Source organism: Saccostrea echinata, unplaced genomic scaffold, assembly GCF_033153115.1.
Source record: "Saccostrea echinata isolate AGI-Se365-2 ecotype Australia unplaced genomic scaffold, CSIRO_AGI_Sech_v1 ptg000077l, whole genome shotgun sequence".
Classification (NCBI taxonomy): domain Eukaryota; kingdom Metazoa; phylum Mollusca; class Bivalvia; order Ostreida; family Ostreidae; genus Saccostrea; species Saccostrea echinata.
This window is the reverse complement of record NW_026889826.1, coordinates 384,359-408,604: the sequence shown is the minus strand read 5'-3', so window position 1 is coordinate 408,604 and position 24,246 is coordinate 384,359. Positions and strand designations below refer to the sequence as shown.

At 33.9% G+C, this 24,246-nt stretch overlaps 1 long non-coding RNA gene across 4 annotated transcripts; it reads right to left on the bottom strand.

Moving 5' to 3' along the window:
* Window positions 1-557: 557 nt before the first annotated feature.
* LOC133176624 (uncharacterized) lies at window positions 558-20,762 on the bottom strand. Of its 4 annotated transcripts, XR_009719497.1 has the most exons (6): window positions 20,698-20,762; window positions 17,815-17,910; window positions 10,544-10,648; window positions 10,233-10,330; window positions 2,875-2,947; window positions 558-909 (listed from the first exon to the last, which is right to left on the bottom strand). It is a non-coding gene; the product is annotated as an uncharacterized LOC133176624 (long non-coding RNA). The 4 variants fall into 4 exon arrangements; XR_009719498.1 differs by lacking the exon at window positions 2,875-2,947 and having other exon boundaries at window positions 560-909; XR_009719500.1 differs by lacking the exons at window positions 558-909; window positions 2,875-2,947 and adding an exon at window positions 3,856-3,935.
* Between the last annotated feature and the right edge of the window lie 3,484 nt (window positions 20,763-24,246).

Below are 24,246 nucleotides of genomic sequence, written 5' to 3'. Positions count from 1 at the left end.
AAAAATATTTAGCAATTTCTTACTTGCATGATTTAAAAAAATCTGCAATCTAACATTATTTCAAAAAAAATTTCAACACATTTTCTAATTTTCAACAAATTCAATGCACTATGAGACGATTTAACATTTCTTAACCACATACACTGTACTTAAAGTGCAATATACATGCATTATATTGTATGTTAAATCTTTACAGTTTTCTTCAAGTACTCTAATAGTATATGAAATATGAAGATTACCAACAGTGATCAAGCTTTAAAGTCCATTGAAACAATACATAATTAGAGCAGAGCAAACAGACTCTAAAAACACCAGGTGCAATGGAGGAGAAAGCATTTCCTGCCATGTGCTCCTTGACATGATTGGGCAAATGGAAAAATCCACAAACAATTCAGTGTAAACAATTTTGAAGAAAAACATTAGTCAACATTCAACTTAATGATCGATTGAATTTGCTATAACAATTAATTTACACGTAAGTGTACACACATGTATGCATACTAGATGAATTATTTCACAATATCCAAAATTGGACAATAATAGTTTCTAATCTAGCTAGACAGCAGGAAATTTTCATTATTACTTAAATTACATGAAACTATTGAAGTCTATGAGATAAAAATTATATCTAAAAATTATACACATTTTAACAAGTGTTTACAGTTTAGTGTATTTATTATACACAAATGATGACTTAGTAATTATGACTTACTAGTAAAGTCCACAGATTGACTTCCAGATTTCAGCTCAAAGGCTTGAAGATTTTTAGTGGCTCTTTCATCATTTTTTTTTTCACTGAATATTTTCATTTTTATTTTCAAGACGCTGTTTTTGTTGAGGTCTTTTAGCCGTTTGATGCAATCCAAGAACTCCAAGGGCAATTTAAGAACTCCTGAATTTCTTTCTTACCTGGAAAAAATAAAAATTTAAAAGTTTAAAATATATTCAACTTACATGAAGAAAACTAGTAAAACTAGTGATAATGTAATAGACCTTTCAGATGTTCCAAAGCAGCTACATGTATCTAATTAAAAAATATAAAGTTTGAAGTATTTAGAGTCACCTGTATTCTGAACAAGCATAAGGGATATGTGTATTTGACAGACAGATGAATGAATAGACTGATCACTATAGAGCACCTTAGTCTTTTTTCAATAATCTTTATATTAGTGAAAATCAAATAGGAACTAGAGTGTTTCAAGGAATGTATATGTCACCTGCTAGGTATCGTCATTAAAGAGGTAAATAAATCTAAGAGTGGTCCGCTATTAATTTAATATTAGCATGGAGGTTCAAGCATTTGCCTGCAAGGAAAAAAAGGACCCAAAAGTATTTAAAAGACTGGGATAGAATCTGGCAATCGGAGAAAATATAGTTCTCCAGTCCTCAAATGAATAATTTAATTAAAATTATGAGGAATAACTATTTATCATTTTATTAATACACATGTAGGTGCTTCCAACAATCCTCGGAGGAAAGGAATTTCAGACTGTCTTTACTTTAATTGTCACTTTGTCAGTCAACATGATTCATTGTGGAATACTGATCCCAATGTATTTTCATAGTATTTAAATATAAGTTTGTGTGGTAACTGAATTTCATACAGTTTTAAAGTATAGTATCATGAGCTCAAAAACATATATAAATGCTAATTATCAAAACCCTGCCTCTCAAAATTTTGGAGATATAAGGTGTGACAGACGGACAGACAGACACCAGGTAAAGTGATCTCTAAGTGTCGTTCTGCTCTGCAGTTGACACAAAAATGAAAGTTAGTCAATTTTTGACCATGTATATCACTTCAGTGATGAAAGGAATGCTGAAGTGGTAAGTCTATCCTAATTATTTGAAAATACGGCAACCCCATTGGTCAGAATATAATACATATGCTGTCCAGCCTTAATTTCATTGGCATAAAGCAGCACAAAATACGATTTAATTGGATGGTGCAACTTGTTTTTCTAGGGGGCGCTGTTGCAACCCTGGAAAAGAAAACAGGACTGGGGCTTGCCCCTAGGGGGCACTTACTGACCGGAAGTAAACAAACAACAGAAATAGCAATACACTAGAAATATGTCCATAGGACATGTATGCCCGCCGAGTGTATAGTAATGCAACATGAAATTTTGTGTTAGTGTATGAAGTTTGATGAGAATATCTTGAAAAGTTTCTTTAAAATTGAAATTGAGATCTAAAAAAAATGGATATAAATGATAAATTCTCACCAAATTATGTATAGATGCATAGCCTTAGATATCAATATTTTAAATGGTTTTAAAACCATGCAAAATGCAAATTGAAGGAAAGTGAGGTCAAGGTCACAGGAAAGGTCAAAAGTTTTTGAAATAGTTGAATAGGTCTTACTAATTATATATGTATCAGCATATTAAGTTTGATAAAGAATATCTTGAATGATTTCTTTAAAACTGAGCTAGTCACAAGCGTGGCGCCATGGTTAGAGCGTCTGCCCTAGAGTCGCGAAGTAAGGAGTTGATCCTTATGTCGCAGGTTTGAATCCCACTGTGGGACATGGAGACCAGTCCTTCGGATGAGACCTTATAAACCAAGGTCCCATGTCACAGTAGGTGCTGGCATGAAAAAGACCCCTCACTGCTCAATGGCCATGAGTGCAGAGTATAGGACAGAATTTGCAGCTTTCCACTGGCAAGTGGTGGCGTCTCCATATGAGTGTAAAATTCTCAAGAGGGACTGCAGATTACCTGTAATGATTGACCAAAATCCCTACTAGGCTTTAAACTTTTCATTCTTGACCTGTATTTCGTCAAATAAGATTTTTCCAGTTAATTAAGGTAAAATTACTAATTGTTAAAACTGTAAATGATTTTTTTTTTTTTTTTTTTTTTTTTTTTTTACCTGAGCCAGATTTTTACTTTTCTTAGAAGTGTCTGTATTTGACTGTTGGTTCCACCTATCTCAAGAAAATGATCTGTAAAAGTAAATGTTAGAAATCATAATCTGTTCTCTATCTACTATAATCATGAGAAAAGGTGTTGAAAATTAACAGATGGAGATAAAATCAGCAGTCATAATAAAGGCTTTTTTTCAATAATCAATTTATTAGTGAAAATCATAAAAGTATTAGGCAAAAAGGAAAAATAAATGTTGTCATTAATTAACCTTGCATATCTCTACAATTTTCTGATAAGAAAATTATACCCGATAGATGCAATATAATCACCCTTTGCCTGCCCCTAAATTATGATTATTTAAAACAAGGTTCTTTTAGAGGTGCCTAGGGTCGAAATTCATAGAAAAAAACCTACAAAAAACGTGAAAACCTATTTCTATCATACTGGTTTATATTTATCACAAATGTCCTCATAGTCAGCATAGCCCAGAACAATAGACCGCAGACTCTCACCATGAACATTTTTAGTGTCCTGGTTCGAAACCATTTGTTGGCACATTTTTATTTTTTCAAACTTTTTACCTGTATAAACACTAAAGAACGAGTGCACTTATGGGCCCCGGTAAATTAAATTAAGCATAATTTTCCATCTCAGATCATTAATTGATATCTAAACCATAAGATTCAACAAATTTTGAATATACAAAGAGCAAAGCCATACAATGTGGTAGGGGTCAGCCGACATTCGTGATTTTCTATAGTAAATCGAGGATGGTCATTCATTTCAAAGCTTTTGTTTATTGTCAGCCTAACACTGTACAAACTTGTGCGATTGACAAAAAATGCATTATACATTTATAAAACTTGTGTGAAAGTAGGAAATTTGTACATGATTAGGCTTGTACTTAAAATATTAAAAATGTATGAAAAGTTCAATGTTTTTCCTATAACAAGCAAGAGCTATTTACCTGTATGACCTATGTTGAACCCACCCGTGGAATAAATTATTTAAAATACTGGTAGTCACGTGAGTTCTACCCCGGTAAACATTCCTCAAAGATGCTCACTGTAAAACATAACCACGTTCTGTATCATTATATCGAAGTCAAGCCGCATAGAGAAGTTTGTATGTATTTGGTTTTAGGAACACGGGATGGTTAGGAGAGTTTAGTGTCGTTAAAATGTCATCATAAATAAAAGTGTCAACCATTTTAACATTCATGCAAGACAATGGTACTGGTATTGAAAGCCACCAAATACACTTTTTTTCATTTTAAAATTTAAAGGAACTAATGTTAATACTTATTGTATTATTTCAAATGCAAGCATGCAAATTTCTTAGTTTGATCACTATGGATACAGGTATCTATACAACTTCATTCGATTTTTTTCTCGGGTAAAATAGCACAAGAAGTATCATTCGGCATACGCGCCTGTCAATGATCCACCATCAGATTGTTCAAGTGTCTGATTTAAATGTCTCCTCCCCTTGATTTAAATAAACGAAACTCAAAATAGGTTCGGTACGACTTTTCCGGATTTGGGGTATCTATAGACATTTAAAAAACTTCATTTGTTTCAAATCCATGCTGATTTAGGTGATGTTTTAATGTGATTTTAATTAGAAATGTCCACTTGTGTTTAACTATTACCAAAAGAGAACAATTTGGTAATACATTCTAAAGTAATATGGCACTGAAAAAGGACCCATTAAGCATTGCTTAAGTGCACTTGTCCTTTGATTTTTTAATACAGGCTTTTGCATTTTACTTAATATATTTTCTTCCTTAAATGCATGTTTGGTGTTGATATAAAAGACATCTATGGAAATGCAGATCATAAATTCTCTTTAACTAAACGCAATCAACCGGAACTAAACCTCATTGTAAGCACACTTTGTTCGAGGACATGAATCATTCACTTTGTGTTACTCGATACTCCAGGTGTCATGAAAAAAAATCATGCCGAGCAATAATTGCTGTGTTTGCCTTTCAAGAACATAATGACATGTAATAGTACTGTTGTGCCAGTGGGAGAGATACTGTTCTATGCAGAGTAGATGCAGTTCATTCCTCGGGAATAATGTGTGCATTGGCGATATGTTATGCTAAAAATGCATGAGGGTTTTCAGATTAGAAAAGAATGTGGTAAGGTCAGTTAAGGTTTTATGTCCCATTGCCATTACTCAGTCAGACATCAAGAATGACCCTCAAACAAAGGATGTATCATTCTGTAAATACTGAGGTAGGATCACATGAACACACAGTTGAGTAGAATGAAATATATCGAGATAACAATCAGTATTCAAGCTCAAAAGCCCATCAAAAAATACAAAATAGGAGCAGAGCAAATACGGACCTCCAAAACATCAGAGGTGGGATCAGGTGCCATGGAGGAGTGAGCATCCCCTGCAGACTAGTCACACCCGCTGTGTGCTCCTTGTCACGACTGGGAAACAATAGAAAATTCCATACACAATTCAGTGTGTAAATAATGGCCTAACAATAAGTATGAAAAACGTCAGTCAGCATTTTACTTAATGATAAATTGTATTTGCTGACAAGGTCATTGTATCGACCATAGAACTTACAAAATGATGACTTTAAACAAGACTGCTGATATTCTTGTTTCAGCAATTTGTTTGTCAATAACTTACCTCCTTTTAAAAATTGTTCATACATAGAGGATGCTCTTGCGTATCGAATCAACTGAGAGATATAAACCCCGTATGCAGGTGATGAAGGTATATTGCTGAATAAGTAAGGGAAGTTGATGATTGAAAAGTTAAAGTCATCACGTTTATCATAAAGCTTGGTTGTTAGATTACCATTAATGTAGAACTAAAGCAATACATGAGAAACAAGAAACTACACACGTGACCTAAAGTCAGTGACCGGAACATATATCGGTAAGCTTTTTCTAAAGACTGAACCAATATTGGTCCTATAGGTCATCTCATATTTTTAACTAGAAGTGTTCCTTTGATATACTATATTTTACTTAATTTCTATAGACTTACTATACCCTGAAAAAAAAAAGGAAAACAGGAACTACCTGTTTAAATGACCCCGACCACCGAGGTTAATCTAAAGTTTGTCCCTGCCTACCTGAAAAACAGACTGCCTCGGGCAGTCAGTAATTTCCAACTCTGGTTATGAGATGCTAAATGTTAAATATTTACAATTAAATGCTTATATTTACATTTTTAAATTCATCATAGATTGAGAAAGTCGATAAAATCATTTCTATATTAAGTCTGTATACTGTATAGGGGGAAAATAACTCGCGGTGTTAATATTCGCTATATTCACGGTGTGAATAAATCCGTGAATTCAAGAAACAGTGAATAAGTTTTCAATAACCTACATGTTATATTTGGAAATTTGAGAATAGACTACGATAGGTAAATATACGTGCAGTACATGGTCATTTCAGTAATTACGAATCGTACTTGTCATTCAATTATTTTAATTATCACGCTTAACATTGATTTAGATCACCCAGCAGATAATAACCTGTATTTGTAAAAAAAAAAACTGTTTTAATAGCCAACGCTACATGTTTCATCAATCAAAACACTAGGGTCATGGGTTTTGAATACCCGTACGTAACTATGTTACGACGTGTATTTGTTACCTGCATTATCATGTTTTTGTCGACATTTTGGTTTTATAAAATCATTCAAATAACTATCGAACTTGCTGATGTATATATAAATCTACCCTGTTGTTCGTGAAGTGAATACATAACGCTGATTAATGCCTTCTAGCTATGCTATGGATTACCGGTAAATGGATATAGACATTGAAGGGAGGTACATGTAACCTTAGTTATATACCAATTCCGCGAATTCAACAAACTGCGATCGTGTCAGAGGAGAGAAAAACATGAAAATTACAACCCCTGAAATTAATCCCCTATACAGTACTTCAACCGAGAAATTAGTTGAAACTGGTTCCAGAAAAGAAGCTGAAAATGTTCAATAGTTTACAGACAATACTTGACACATGATGACTGAACAAGAACAGATAGCAATAAGTAATTTAAATGACTCAGGTGAATTATAACCTGTTCAATCTTAGATCCATCTTTTTTCTAACACGAGGGTTGATCCAAAAGTTCATGGAATTTAATTATTTCTAAAATTTTATTGTGATTTGATGAAAGCAAACAATAGGCATATTTATAATATAGAGTCATTATGCAACAATACTGGAAAATTTCACTAAGTTCCAATTACCAATAAGGTCACATGAGCTTTCTGAACACTGATAGTTGTAAAATCCGGGGGAGACTTCGACGTAACGTCAAGTTAAGTATGTCATGTCATGTTATAGGAGCATCTCACCCTCATGTTCAATTCAACTAAGTAATTCTACAGAATATCCTGCCTTTTTCTCCTTTTTTCTCTCAAGAAAAGCCTGGGTATCCACCAATCAACTTATCTTTATATTACATTCATATTTCAAAAATACTCCCCATCTTTCCATATGATGTTCCAATTCAGTAGCAAAGTCAAGCACAGTACGTCAGCGGTCAACATCCATCAACGCTTAATTTGTCTACGAGAAAAACAGACCCTCCAAAAGCAGCCACACCATGGAAGTTCTATTGTTCTTAAATTTCTCACGCCACTGGAAAATCAGTTGCTAAATGCATTTTTCTCCAGCCTGTATCAGTAGTATACCCCTTTAAGTCAGAGTGTTCCTAAGATTTTAACAAAACTTATAACTTGACTGAAATGTGACGTTCTCTAACAATTAAAAGATGAACAAGAAATCATCAACTAATAATCTAAATATCAAGTTAAATCAGTAAAACTCTCACATACAGGTATATTAGTGGTCAAGCAATCGTAATTATGACAAAATTCTCATTTTATTTGCCACTTGGCGCAGGTTTTTTCTTATATCACGTATTAAGAATTAAAATGATAATGAACAAGTAAATGTCTCCCCTGCATTTTAAAACATCCTTTGCTATGGCAACTAACATAGAGTTACTATCATTAAAATTTAAAATATTTTTTTATCAAAAAAATTCAACAAGTGTCTATATTCTTATTTGTAATTTTCAACCACTTTCACAAATAAATAAATAAAATAAGAAGAAATTCCATGAACTTTCGGATCAATCCTCGTACATGTCAGTCATTAAATTTATATAATATACAGTATGCATAAGGGAGACCAAATGTATTATTACTGCATTAAGGAGACCAACCACTATCCATATGTAAATCAGTATTCAACCACTTTCACTAATAAAAAAATAAAATACGAAGAAATTCCATGAGCATTTGAATCAACCCTCGTACATGTCAGTCATTAAATTTATATAATATACAGTATGCATAAGGGAGACCAAATGTATTATTACTGCATTAAGGAGACCAACTACTCTCCACATGTAAATCAGTATTCAACCGCTTTCACTAGTAAATAAAAAAAAATATGAAGAAATTAGTGATGAGACATCAGTTAATTTTCATAATCGATCATCGGTTGGAATCGGTTACTGCTTCTGATGCGATTTCACCGATTATAATTGGATTTCTTCATAGTTTTGTATACAAAAAGCAGACTATTACAATAATTTCATTTATTTCTTTAACATGAATATATAAAATACATAATATATTATTTTCTTTGTTGTTTTGCTTCTTTTACACTTTCTAGACCTAAAAATATTTACAGTGGACACCCAACATGGCTGCCTAGCGGCAGAAAACGAACTTCAAAAAGTCGTGGGGGGAATTGATCACTCTATATTTAATGTAAATGTTGACTAAGTTGCATATTTATATCTCAAATAAAAGACACAATTAATATTTTTTGAATAAAAAGAATCAGCTGATTGATCAAACCAAAGAGCAAACACAGATTTGGCAGAAAAAAAAATTCACCCGGGGGTAAATTGAATGGGTCGGTCGGGTTATTACAGGAAACAAAAATAATTTTTTTTAGGCCCTATATATGCATCTTCGGTTCTTAATCACCTCTGCTTCGTGCTAGTTGGCTAGTATCAGATGCAGATGCCATTTTCTTTCGTTAAGAAGAAATAAATTTTAAACCAGAAATGGATAATTCCGGAATGTATTGTATTAGAAGTATGTTTCCGATGATCGATTATGAAAAACTATAATCGATCATCGGAATCGGTAGCATTTTTTTGTCGACAATCGATGTTTTCTGATTATCGGTACAACACTAGAAGAAATTCCACGAACTTTTGGATCAACCCTCGTACATGTCAGTCATTAAATTTATATAATATACAGTATGCATAAGGGAGACCAAATGTATTATTACTGCATTAAGGAGACCAACTACTATCCACATGTAAATCAGTATTCAACCACTTTCACTAATAAATAAATAAAATATGAAGAAATTCCATGAACTTTTGGATCAACCCTCGTACATGTCAGTCATTAAATTTATATAATATACAGTATGCATAAGGGAGACCAAATGTATTATTACTGCATTAAGGAGACCAACTACTCTCGATCCACATGTAAATCAGTATTCAAAACTTGAGATTTTAATACCCTAATAATTAACATGTTTAGTTACATGAACTAAATCTATTTACCTTTGTCATAATGCAAGAACTGTTTTACATTCAGCCAACTTTAACATTACACATGCATACAGTGTATGCCATGCATTAGGAAGACCAGATGCATTATTTCAACATTAAAGAAACCAACTACAATGGAACAATTAGACAGTATTCCAAAATGTTCATTCCAATACCCTGGTATTTTCCCTTAATTTGTTTGTATTTAGATGACTTAAATCAATTTATCTCAGCCAGAATTGGAACAAAAAACTAATCATAAAAGTGGCCAAACACATGAACAGACAGATGGACATGATGATTCCTATGCTTATATACACCCAAAGTTGCCAAAGTAGAGCAGATGCAGTGGTTAGAGCATCTACTCTAGAGTCGCGGAGAAAGAAGCTGATTCTTACATCGCGAGTTTGAATCCCACTGTGGGACATGGAGACCCGTTCTTCAGATGAGACAGAGGTATTAACCGAGGTCCCATGTCACAGTAGGTGCTGGCTCGATAAAGATCCCTCAATGCTCAATGGCCATAAGTGCTGAGTATAGGACAAAAATTTGCAGCTCTCCACCGACAAGTGGTGGCGTCTCCATATGAGTGAAAATTCTCAAGAGGGACGTTAAACAACAAACACTATACACCCAAAACTTTGTTTGCAGAAGATTTTGTGATACATGCTTTACAAGTATACATATTGTTCATAAGGGAATAAAAATGCTATAATATATCATTAAGGAAAGCAACTGAACTTAAATGTGCACTTCTAATTGAACTAAACAAAATTACCCTTTGTCAGAATGTAGATTTATAAACAGGAAGGCTGTTTTTCTTAATTTTTTCCATGTCAGATTCAGACTGTTCTTGAAAAAATTCTGGCATACACCCTGTAAAAGTGAACAGTGCAGATAATAAAGAGCTTCTAAATAAACTGCATAATATTTAAATGATCCACTTAAAAGGGATAACAAATGCATTTAACTCCATCAAGGAGACCAACTGATATCCATATATATATAAATCAGTACATGTATTTTAATTGTGATATTTTAATATCCTAGTAATTTACATGTTTAGTTTCATGAAATAAATCTATTTACCTTTGTCCAATGACCAATGAGCACAAGCACTGATTTTTCCTCTTTTTTCTTAACGGAATCACCAGGGCCAGTCTGCGGTCCATATGATTCTGGCATATGTACACTCTGTAAAATGCATATTTGTACCATGTACAGGCATATGAACAATATTTCTATACTACATACATGCATCATTAAACTTAATAATCTTTTTTTCCCAAAATTCATTATTCATAGTGTTTTGCTGTTAGCAAAATTCAACAAAAACTATATCGTATATATACTTGCCTATAAGGTGGTCCACCTATAAGTCAGTTGTATTTTTTGAGGTTATTTTGGAGGGATTTGCTATTGACCCGCTTATAAATCAGTACAACTTTTTGCCAGAATCAATTGACAATTTCAAATCAATGCTCTGATGTTTTAACCTGGTTTCAAAATACTAATCTTTTTATGACTCACCTATAAGCTGGACATAGAGTATATACAGTATCTGCATTGTACATGCATTAGGAAGACCAAATGCATTATTGCAATATTAAAGAGACCATTGTGGCAAATGAAATCAATGTATGAATTGTATTCAAAACTACGGGTGTACTAATTTGTCTGAAGTATATCATGATATAATGTGATACACAAAGACTTTAACAGGATATGTACATATACCCACATGCCTAAATGTAACAACAGGAATTATCGTTCTACAATAATTTACTGAAATTGCCAATATGAATAAACAAAAGCAAACTTTGTTTCGATTGTATGAACTTTAAGTTTTCTTTTTACACCACGGTCAGATAATCTAACTATCCCCTGGTTGGCTACTGGGACCTTCGTTAGATTGCCTTATCGGACATGATATTTACTGAAGATTTGATTTTTGGTACTGACTTTTATACTCAAAATAATGTCTTTAATTGTTTAATTTCTTGAGTTCAATATCACTTTGATGTGTTCAGTGTTTACTTTGATATGTAATGATGTGTATAAGCGTGTATTTTCGATAATTTAAATTTCTAGTACAGTAATCGTCCCCAAGCTGCTGTTTCATTATCGTGTCATAGTATCTCTGAGAGTGCATTTTATTAACACCTCCAAATCACCTGGCCTGCGTAATTAAATTTAACTACCAAAAACAACAGCTTGGGACTAATAAGGTGTGATTATCAGCAATGGTCCCATGAAGCCAGTGCTAGACCTAATGGAAACGTTCAACAGACCGTAAAATTAGCATAATGGGATTATTGTGTACTAAGGTGTGAATTCAGCGGAGCGAGAATTTGTTGGACTTCGAGATAACGCATGTGTTTATAGCACTTGGGACCGTAAATCTACTTCGAGATAAGCGAGGTATTCGAGATTTCCGTGTTCGAGATACCGGGGTTTTTTAAAATCATAAATATAATAAAAACGGCCGGGACCGTTGATTCACTTCGAGATATCCGTGGTATTCGACATACCGGTGTTCGAGATACCGAAGTTTACCTGTATATCGATACATATCTAGATTAATGAATATATCGTATCAAAAACAAGAAGCCCATGGGCCACAATGCTCACCTGAGCACATTGGCTAGGAAAAAGCACAAATCACTTCAGTATTGAAAAGTTTAAAGGGGAGGGGGCTTGGATTTTGAACTACCTGAGGATGCTTCCATATCAATATAACAAATGGCTTTACTGTTCTTGAGCAGAAGATTTTTTAAGATTTTTTTCCTATATATTCCCTTTTTAAAAATTTGATCCCCCATTGTGGACCCTCCCTACCCCCCCCCCCCCCAATCATTTGAACAAACTTGAATCTACACTACCTGAGGATGCTTCCATATCAATATGACTAAACATGGCTTTTCTGTTGATGAAAAGATTTTTTCCTATATATTCCTATGTAAAAATTTGATCCCACATTGTGGCCCCACCCTACCCCTGGGGTTTATGATTTGAACAAACTTGAATCTACACTACATGAAGATGCTTCCATATCAATATGACAAAACATGGCTTTGCTATTCCTGAGAAGAAGATTTTTCAAGTTTTTTTCCCTATATATTCCTATGGAAAACTATGAACCCCCATTGTGGCCCCACCCTACCCCCAGGGGTCATGATTTGAACAAACTTGAATCTACACTACCTGAGGAAGCTTCCATATCAATATGACAAAACATGGCTTTGCTGCTCCTGAGAAGAAGATTTTTCAAGTTTTTTTCCCCTATATATTCTTATGTAAAACTATGATCCCCCATTGTGGCCCCACCCTACCCCCAGGGGTCATGATTTGAAAAAACTTGAATCTACACTACCTGAGAAAGCTTCCATATCAGTATGACAAGACATGACTTTGCTGTTCTTGAGAAGAAGATTTTTGAAGTTTTTTCCTATGTATTCCTATGTAAAACTTTGATCCTCCACTGTGGCCCCGCCCTACCCCCAGGGGCCATGATTTGGACATATCTGAATCTTTACTACCTGAGGATGCTGCAATATAAATATGACCAATTAGGGCTTTGCTGTTCTTGAGTAGAAGATTTTTAAAGGTTTTTCCTATATATTTCTATGTAAAACTTTGATCCTCCATTGTAGCCCCGCCCTACCCCCGGGGGTCATGATTTGAATAAACTTGAATCTACACTACCTGAGGATGCTTCCATATAAATATGACTCATCATGGCTTTGCTGTTCTTGAGAAGAAGATTTTTAAAGGTTTTACCTATATATTTCTATGTAAAATTTTGATCCTCCACTGTGGCCCCGCCCTACCCCTGGGGGTCATGATTTGAACAAAGTTAAATCTACACTATCTGAGAATGCTTCCATATCAATATGACTTAACAAGGCTTTGCTGTTCTTGAGAAGAAGATTTTTCAATTTTTTTTCTCTGTATATTCCTATGTAAAACTTTGATCGCCCCTTGTGGCCCCACCCTACCCCGAGGGGTCATGATTTGATACAAACTTGAATCTTCACTACCTGAGGATGAATCCACATCAATATGACTAATTGTGACTTTGTTGTTCTTGAGAAGAAGATTTTTCAAGATTTTTTTCTACATATTTCTATGTAAAATTTTGATCCACCCATTGTGGCCCCACCCTACCCCTGGGGGTCATGATTTGTACAAAATTTAATCTACACTACCTGAGAATGATTCCATATCAATATGACTAATTGTGGCTTTGTTGTTCTTGAGAGAAAGGTTTTTAAAGATTTTTTTTCTATAAATTCCTATGTAAAATATTGATCCCCCATTGTGCCCCCCCCCCCGCCCGGGGGTCATGATTTTGTACAAACTTGAATCTACACTACCTGAGGATGCTTCCATATAAATTATGACTAATTGTGGCTTTGTTGTATTTTTAGAAAAACAATTTCAAGATTTGTCCTACATATTTCTATGTAAAACTTTGATCCCCCATTGTGGCCCCACCCGACCCCTGGGGGTCATGATTTGAACAAACTTGAATCTGCACTATCTGAGGATAATTCCACATCAATATGCCTAATTGTGGCTTTGTTGTTCTTGAGAAAAAGATTTTTAAAGATTTTTTCTATATATTCCTATGTAAAACTTTGATCCCCCCTTGTGGCCCCATCCTACCCCTGGGGGTCATGATTTGAACCAACTTGAATCTACACTACCTGAGGATGATTCCATATCAATATGACTAATCATGGCTTTGTTGTTCTTGAGGAGAAGATTTTTAAAGATTTATTCCTATATATTCCTATGTAAAACTTTGATCCCCCATTGTGGCTCCACCCTACCCCAGGGGGTCATGATTTGAACACATTTGAATCTACACTATGTAATGAAGGTCTCACCTAAGTTTCAACTTTTACAGCCCAGTGGTTCTTGAGAAGAAGATTTTTAAAAGATACCACTAAATTTTCACTAATTCTTAATTATCTCCCCTTGAAAGAGGGTGTGGCCCTTCCTTTGAACAAACTTGAATCCCCTTTACCCAAGGATGCTTTTTGGCAAGTTTGGTTGAAATTGGCCCAGTGGTTCTTGAGAAGAAGATGAAAATGTGAAAAGTTTACAACAACAACAACAATGACAAAGACGACAACAACGACAGGTGAGCTAAAAATAACTTATGGGCAGGCAGTTTTTTTATGTAATTGTGTGAAAAACTTGGGAATTTCAATCACCAAAGATTATATTTACCGGTAACTGTTTTGAATTAAAACTGATCAACAAGAGGCCCATGGGCCACATCGCTCACCTGAGCACATTGGCAAGGCAAAAGCACAAATCAGTTCAGAATTGAAAAGATTACCGGTGTGGGGGGGGGGGGTGTTGAATTTTAAACTACCTGATGTCAATATATAATTTGTTTTAACAAATGGTTTTGTTGTACATGAGAAGATTTTTTAAAAAAAATTCCCATATATTCCTCTGTAAAAATTTGATCCCCCATTGTGGCTCCTCCCTATCCCAGGGGTCATCATTTGAACAAACTTGAATCTACACTACCTGAGGATGCTTCCATATCAATATGACTAAACATAGCTTTTCTGTTCTTGAGAAGAAATTTTTTTCTATATGTTCCTATGTAAAACTTTCGATCCCCTTATTGGGCCCCACCCTACCCTCGGGGGTCATCATTTGAACAAAATTGAATCTACACTACCTGAGGATGCTTCCATATGACTCATCATGGCTTTGCTGTTCTTGAGTAGAAGATTTTTAAAGGTTTTTCCTATATATTTCTATGTAAAACTTTGATCCTCCACTGTGGCCCCGCCCTACCCCCGGGGGTCATGATTTGAACAAACTTGAATCTACACTACCTGAGGATGCTTCCATATCAATATGACTAAACATAGCTTTTCTGTTCTTGAGAAGAAATTTTTTTCTATATGTTCCTATGTAAAACTTTCGATCCCCTTATTGGGCCCCACCCTACCCTCGGGGGTCATCATTTGAACAAAATTGAATCTACACTACCTGAGGATGCTTCCATATGACTCATCATGGCTTTGCTGTTCTTGAGAAGAAGATTTTTAAAGGTTTTTCCTATATATTTCTATGTAAAACTTTGATCCTCCACTGTGGCCCCGCCCTACCCCCAGGGGCCATGATTTGGACATATTTGAATCTATACTACCTGAGGATGCTGCAATATAAATATGACCAATTAGGGCTTTGCTGTTCTTGAGTAGAAGATTTTTAAAGGTTTTTCCTATATATTTCTATGTAAAACTTTGATCCTCCATTGTAGCCCCGCCCTACCCCCGGGGGTCATGATTTGAATAAACTTGAATCTACACTACCTGAGGATGCTTCCATATAAATATGACTCATCATGGCTTTGCTGTTCTTGAGAAGAAGATTTTTAAAGGTTTTACCTATATATTTCTATGTAAAATTTTGATCCTCCACTGTGGCCCCGCCCTACCCCCGGGGGTCATGATTTGAACAAACTTGAATCTACACTACCTGAAGATACTTCCACATAAATATGATCAATCAGGGCTTTGCTGTTCTTGACAAGAAGATTTTTAAATTTTTTTTCTATATATTTCTATGTAAAACTTTGATCCTCCATTGTGGCCCCGCCCTACCCCCGGGGGGTCATGATTTGAACAAACTTGAATCTACAATACCTGAGGATGCTTTCATATAAATATGACCAATTAGGGCTTTGCTGTTATTGAGAAGAAGATTTTTAAAGATTTTTCCTATATATTTCTATGTAAAACTTTGATCCTCCATTGTGGCCCCGCCCTACCCCCAGGGGTCATGATTTGGACAAACTTGAATCTACACTACCTGAGGATGCTGCAATATAAATATGACCAATTAGGGCTTTGCTGTTATTGAGAAGAAGATTTTTAAAGGTTTTTCCTATATATTTCTATGTAAAACTTTGATCCTCCATTGTGGCCCCGCCCTATCCCCGGGGGTCTTGATTTGAACAAACTTGAATCTACACTACCTGAGGATGCTTCCATATAAATATGACTCATCATGGCTTTGCTGTTATTGAGAAGAAGATTTTTAAAGATTTTTCCTATATATTTCTATGTAAAACTTTGATCCTCCATTGTGGCCCTGCCCTACCCCCGGGGGTCATGATTTGAACAAACTTGAATCTACACTACCTGAGGATGCTTCCATATAAATATGACTCATCATGGCTTTGCTGTTCTTGAGAAGAAGATTTTTAAAGATTTTTCCTATATATTTCTATGTAAAACTTTGATCCTCCATTGTGGCCCTGCCCTACCCCCGGGGGTCATGTTTTGAACAAACTTGAATCTACACTACCTGAGGATGCTTCCATATAAATATGACTCATCATGGCTTTGCTGTTCTTGAGAAGAATATTTTTAAAGGTTTTTCCTATATATTTCTATGTAAAACTTTGATCCTCCACTGTGGCCCCGCCCTACCCCCGGGGGTCATGATTTGAACAAACTTGAATCTTCACTACCTGAGGATGCTTCCACATGAGTTTCATCTTCCCTGGCTTTGTGGTTCTTGAGAAGAAGATTTTTAAAAGATGCTACTAATTTTTCACTAATTCTTCATTATCTCCCCTTGAAAGAGGGCGTGGCCCTTCATTTGAACAAACTTGAATCCCCTTCACCCAAGGATACTTTGTGGCAAGTTTGGTTGAAATTGGCCCAGTGGTTCTTGAGAAGAAGTCGAAAATGTGAAAAGTTTACAGACGGACGGACGGACAGACAGACAGACAGACAGACAGACAGACGGACAGACAGACAGACGGACTACAGACAAAATGTGATCAGAAAAGCTCACTTGAGCCTTCGGCTCAGGTGAGCTAAAAATGACATAATCATTAAGGAGGTAGCACATCTTAAATGATTATTACAAAATCATAAAAATACATAGACAACTTTACTTAACATGTTGATTTTACAGTCAAGAAAAGTTTGAATTTGAAGTGTAATTTTTAAAGACGGTGAGACAAAAAATTAAAAATGAGTAAAAAACAATTATTATTTTTATAAGATTCATGCATAATGATTTATAAGACTTTTTTGACAGAATTGTTAAAGAATTCAATATATTGCATATCGCATTAAAAAATGTCTTTCTTTTTTTTTTTTTTTTTTTTTGCTCAATACACAGCCCTAGCAAAAATGATATACAACAAGGACTTTGATTGGATTATTAACATTCATACGATTGATCATAATTATTAACTGTTATTGCACTTTCATTTTCAAAATATTGTTAGGTACATTGTTTGTTCACTCTTTTGCATTGATGTTATAATTTATAAAAGAGTATTTTAGCAGAAAAAATTATCAATTTACCTTTCTTGGAATAAAGACATGTTGACCCTTGAGCTGAGATTTTCTCTCTTTCCATAGATTTGTTACACTGGGGTCCACATGATTCTAGCAGAGACCCTGTAAAAAAGGACTTAACTATGGAAAAGCATGAAGAATATATGCCTATTATACATATCTTAAATTCTAATGAAAACAATGTTTTTTATTTAAGATCCATATATTTCTAATGATTGACATAATACAAATTCAAAATAAAATATGCATGTCTATATTATACACTGTACCTTAAGCAGACCAATTGCATTATTACATCCTTCAGGAGACCAACTTAAATCAATGTTTGAGAACTACTTGTGAGAACAATAAATTTGTCTACTTTACAGTACTAAATGTACATGGAATCTATAGGATCATGTTACTTTAACTGGCCTGCCTTAGTTCAACACAGTAATCTAACAAAGAAATTGAGCCAAAACAACATTTTAAGACTTTTTGAACAGTGCATGTTCCTATCATTTCAAAACCATTACACTGTACCAGTAAAAATGCTAATATAGGAAAATGATGACAATTAATTAATATTGTACTTTCAGGTATATTAGATGAATTAATCTGATTTGTCAAGAAACATTTGTTAAAAAGCACTATTATCCGCTGAATAATGAAGCCACGCCCAGTGTCGCAACAGTCAACATTGCTTGACGACGGGTGATATTCCAAAAAATAGTGACTGCGCAGATTTATGCACTCAAGGTTCACTATTATTTGTATAAAACATTCAGTATGATATAATAAATATTGCATGTAGTTGAGTGTAATATTGAAAATTTTCACCCCTCGAAAACCAAATACGTCAAAAAGGGATGGGTTTCTTTTCCAACTTCTACATAGTTTTGCCCCTGCAAAAACTGGTATAGACCTTGGAAATGTTTAAACGGGCTAAGAGAAATCAAATGCATCAAGAGTACTTAATTGTTTTTACCCAAGTTACATGCCAAAAAAGATTCAGAGAGACGTCACATAAAGTTAATGTTGATTTGAACTGAAGTTAGGGTGTCAAAAGTCATTCACGTCCAAAAGTGACATTGATCATGTGTGGTAGATAATAAACTCCTACGAGCTAAATATGCTGCCATAATCAAGTGAGGATCTTTCCCTAATCCTATATATAAATCCATTTACAATATTATATGCACTTAAGCAGCTGTTTATGACATTGTAAAATTATATAAACAAGACCGGTTTATATAATTTATATCAATTTATATAATTAATAATATAATTTATATATAATTTTATCAAGATAAGTGTATGGGGTAGAGGGAGCAGACATTGAGAATCAATGTTGTCGGACCTCATGAAACTAAACAAACAGTCTTCCAAATAACCCGGGAGTCCAATGCCAGGGACCTGTTAAATTTGCAGCCGGGCATGTAAAAATTGCCAAATTACATGTCCGAAGAGGGCATATGTGAATCTTCTTTCATTGTACGATCTTTACTTGCCATTTATTCTGTCCTTCCCCCATTATTCGCTTAAACGTTGCTATATGTAATGTCGATGGATTGCCTGTCTACATTCTCGATACGACCTGTCAAATGATTGTCAATCTAATCATTGAAGTGTTTAGTTTAACCTATTTGTTTTCTCGAAGTTGCTTGCTAAATTACGAGATGTTCATCAATGCCACATACTGTGGCACTACAGTCATGATCCCATTTCTGAAATTCAGTTCAGCTAAACCGGCCAACAAATGACCAGCATGCAACTCAAAAGTTATTTATGAACAAAAACGCTTTAGAAAATGGCAATCACAGGCCATGGTTGGTTTACGATGCTGAAAAAAGTAATATAAAACCTTTATACCTAATGGGTTTTTTTTGTTGCACAATACTGGTAAATGTAAGAATTTTGAGTAGGACATGTACAAATTTGAATGGGCTGGGTAAAAATGATAGGTCTACATGCCCGAAGGGCATGTGCTGAAAAAGAATTGTTGTGAAGACTGAACTAAAGCGACAGTGCCGGGTGATCATATAAAGTCCCCTTTATTACATAATAATTTGGCAAATTATCAACACATCAAGCTAAAATTTCCAACATATCTTAACGGTGAGAATTTTTATTTTTTAAGTTGAAACCTCGTGACCTGTGAAAAAAATGAAATTTGTATCCCATCTAAAGTCTTAAAATGTATCAAGGTAATTTTCGATACAAATTTGCGGTTGGGGTTATAAATGAAGGATAAAACCAGAGACCTCGGAATGGAATACTCGGAAGTCTCTGGTTTTATTCTATCCCCAACTGGAAGTTGTATCCCATCTAAAGTCTTAAAATGTATCGAGGTAATTTTCGTGGAATAAATGAGTGTTTTACAATAAAGAGACTCTACCAGAGACGTCTGAAACGATTTATTTGACAAGAAAAAAGTCTCTTGAAGTGAACGATGTCATTTTAAAGTAGGTTAATGATTGATAATGATACATGAACAAAATACGAGCTTGAAGCAGGGGTGCCTGAAATTGAGTTAGATACCTTGTGGTAAAAATAAGTAGGGGTGCACCGTATATGAAACAAGTGCCTGTGATTGATAGTCTGAAATTTCTCCTCACCTAAATATTAAAAGCTTGCAGTGATCGCTATAAATCTATACAACAGTCAAGTTACATACGGTAAACTAACATAAAAACAAGATTACAACAGTCATGATTACAGAAGGTATATTTTGAAGACTCCAGGTCAGTAGGTGAATGGAAACAGGTAAACACACGTGGGACAGTCACCGCAAATATGAACCACAAAACGACTTGTAACATTAAAATGTAAATATTCATCTGCACACAGATTTTTGCATAATAATAATAATTTTTAAAAAGTGTAAATTAAAATATAAAATAAACAAACCTCAAACCTTGTAACAAGGCTTGTTTCCCTACAAATCTTATTCTGGTTCTCTGTCACTGAAAATGCAGGGAACCAGGCTGCGTTATTAACTCGTACACAGATTTGTTGATACGAATAAACCTATAAACATATATACGAAATAAAATATTATCATAAAAAATGAAGAATTTCAAATTGCTTGAAAAATTATCTTTATGTAGTTTATAATACATGGTTGTAATTGTTTATTAATTTCTATCTATCCATTAAAATTTGATACGTATATCAGCTTAATATGTGTTCGTCTGAACAATTATTGTTATTACACTCCCTGTCACATCTTCATAGTTAAGCCTGTAAGCATGGTAAGAAGGAATCAATTTCAGTTGAAGGGGACCAAAACCAACATTTTTCAGTTTCATTTGGTGGGGAGGGGGGGGGGGTATAAACCTCAAATGATCATTTTATCTCTGTCACTGAACTGCTGAAAATAATGAAGGGAACTAGGCTGCGGCAATGATTTGTTGACTGAATTAAAATACGAAATAAATTATCATACATACGAAATAAAATAATTTCATGAAAAAATGAAGAATTTCCAATTGCTTGAAAAAAAAGAAGCTTTTCATGTATGTGATTTACAATAAATGGTTGTACTTTTATATTTTCTATATATCCATAAAATTTCACAGTATCAGTATTTCACTATTTGTAAACATTAACAATAATATTAAATAAATGTTACACTCACTGTGGCTTTGACTGAGTTACTGTCACATCTTCATAATTAAACGAGAATATTCCCTTCCGTAAATATTGCTATATATATCTGAACTGTTACCAATTAATCTTTCTTTGGTGAAAGAAAACCTCAGGGATGGAGAATAGGCTCGTACTTAATTTAGTTGGAGGGGGGGGGGGTGAGCACAACCAAACAACATTTTTCAGTTTCAGGTTGGGGGAGGCTACAAACCAAAAAATTTTTAATAAGCAAAAGAAAAATACATTATCAGAGGTTATTATTGAGGGGGCCCAAAAGCAAAAGAAAAATAGATCATCAGAGGTTATTATTGAGGGGGCCCGAGCATAAAGGAGCAATGTTTTCTATAGTATACCTAAATTTCAGCAAAATTACAGGGGGCCTGCCCCCCCCCCCCCCCGTTCCTTCAGCCATGTATTGTATCAAATCTGCTTCACCCTGATTCAGATTTTTTTTACAGTCAGCATATATATTCTATTAGCAGAGGACCACATTATATTAATAAACAATTATTAAATTACAGCTATTTTTTTCTTACAGGGTCTGTTTCATTTATACTATATCATGATGATCATGTCCTGCATGATGTTTACAGAAATTAAGTTTAATTTAAATTTTTAAGCTAGAAACAGCTGCGTCAACTTGCGAGACTATTTTTTCAACGTTCGGCCTAATCTTTAAAATATTTAATTTGTTTGTGGACTTGCATAAAAGAATTAAAAAATATAGGGGCCTATCATTTAACTTTATTTCGAATTTCCTTCAGGATTTTATATACCGAACTATAGTCTAACGATTATTTAAAATCATACTTTTTCTCTTGGAAGCTAAATTACTAGGCAAAAAAAACAAAAACAAAAAACAAACGAATGTTTGTCTTGTGTATTCTTAATTACAACTTATTACTGTATCATTTTAGTTACTTACCCAAATTTCTCAACATCCATGGTGTTCAGGGGTCATTTTCTGAAAACTGAAGGGGCATTCCGATGGCATTCGGAACAAATGACGGAAAGCACTTGCTAAGAATTCAAAACATGGTTCATAAATTTACAATATTTTTTCCTTTTTAGGTTTTTAACATAAAACATGGAAAACTAAGTTAAAGAAACACTCATTTGAACAAATCAAAAGCGGAAAAAATATATATGCTAGATTTTTTGTTTAATTGCATGTTTTTCATGGTCTCCAAAATGCAGAAAAATTATCCTTTGAAATTATACGTAGGTTATAAATTCTTTTCTTTTTTAGGGAAGATGATAGAAATTAGACAACTTTTGAATGTTAAATAACAGAGTTAAAGATTAATAATATTTAATGACAGACTGTTTATTTATCTATAAAAAGACATTTGCAATACTGATGAGGTCAAAATAATAGGGAGACCGAAAAAGGTCGCCTTAATCCAGTGGTCTCCCTAAGCCAGAAAATATATCCTCCTTGGTCTCCTAAAGCCATAAGTCATATATATATATATATATATATATATATATATATATATATATATATATATATATATATATATATATATATATATATATGACATATGGCTTTAGGAGACCAAGGAGGATATATTTTCTGGCTTAGGGAGACCACTGGATTAAGGCGACCTTTTTCGGTCTCCCTATTATTTTGACCTCATCAGTATTGCAAATGTCTTTTTATAGATAAATAAACAGTCTGCCATTAAATATTATTAATCTTTAACTCTGTTATTTAACATTCAAAAGTTGTCTAATTCCTATCATCTTCCCTAAAAAAGAAAAGAATGTATAACCTACGTATAATTTCAAAGGATAATTTTTCTGCATTTTGGAGACCATGAAAAACATGCAATTAAACAAAAAATCTAGCATATATATTTTTTCCGCTTTTGATATGTTCAAATGAGTGTTTCTTTAACTTAGTTTTCCACTTTTTATGTTAAAAACCTAAAAAGGAAAAATATTGTAAATTTATGGACCATGTTTTGAATTCTTAGCAAGTGCTTTCCGTCATTTGTTCCGAATGCCATCGGAATGCCTCTTCAGTTTTCAGAAAATGACCTCTGAACACCATGAATGTTGAGAAATTTGGGTAAGTAACTAAAATGATACAGTAATAAGTTGTAATTAAGAATACGCAAGACAAACATTCGTGTTTTTTGTTTTTGTTTTTGTTTTTTTTTTTTGCCTAGTAATTTAGCTTTTAAGAGAAAAAGTATGATTTTAAATAATCATTAGACTATAGTTCGGTATATAAAATCCTGAAGGAAATTCGAAATAAAGTTAAATGATATGCCCCTATATTTTTAATTCTTTTATGCAAGTCCACAAACAAATTGCAGAAAATATTTAAAGATTAGGCCGAACGTAGAAAAAAATAGTCTCGCAAGTTGACGCAGCTATGTCGAGCTTAAAAATTTAAATTAAACTTTCTGTAAACATCATGCAGGACATGATCATCATGATATAGTATAAATGAAACAGACCCTGTAAGAAAAAATAGCTATAATTTAATAATTATTTATTAATATAATGTGGTCCTCTGCTGTTAAAATACATATGCAGTAAAAAAAGGGTGAAGCAGATTTGATACAATACATGGCTGAAGGAACGTACGAAATGAAATTTAGGTATACTATAGAAAACATTGCTCCTTTATGTTTGGACCCCCTCAATAATAACCTCTGATGATCTATTTTTTACTTTTGCTTTTGCCCCCCCTAAATAATAACCTCTGGTAATGTATTTTTCTTTTGCTTATTAAGAAATTTTTAGTTTGTATCCTCCCCCAACCTGAAACTGAAAAAAGTTGTTTGGTTGTGCTCA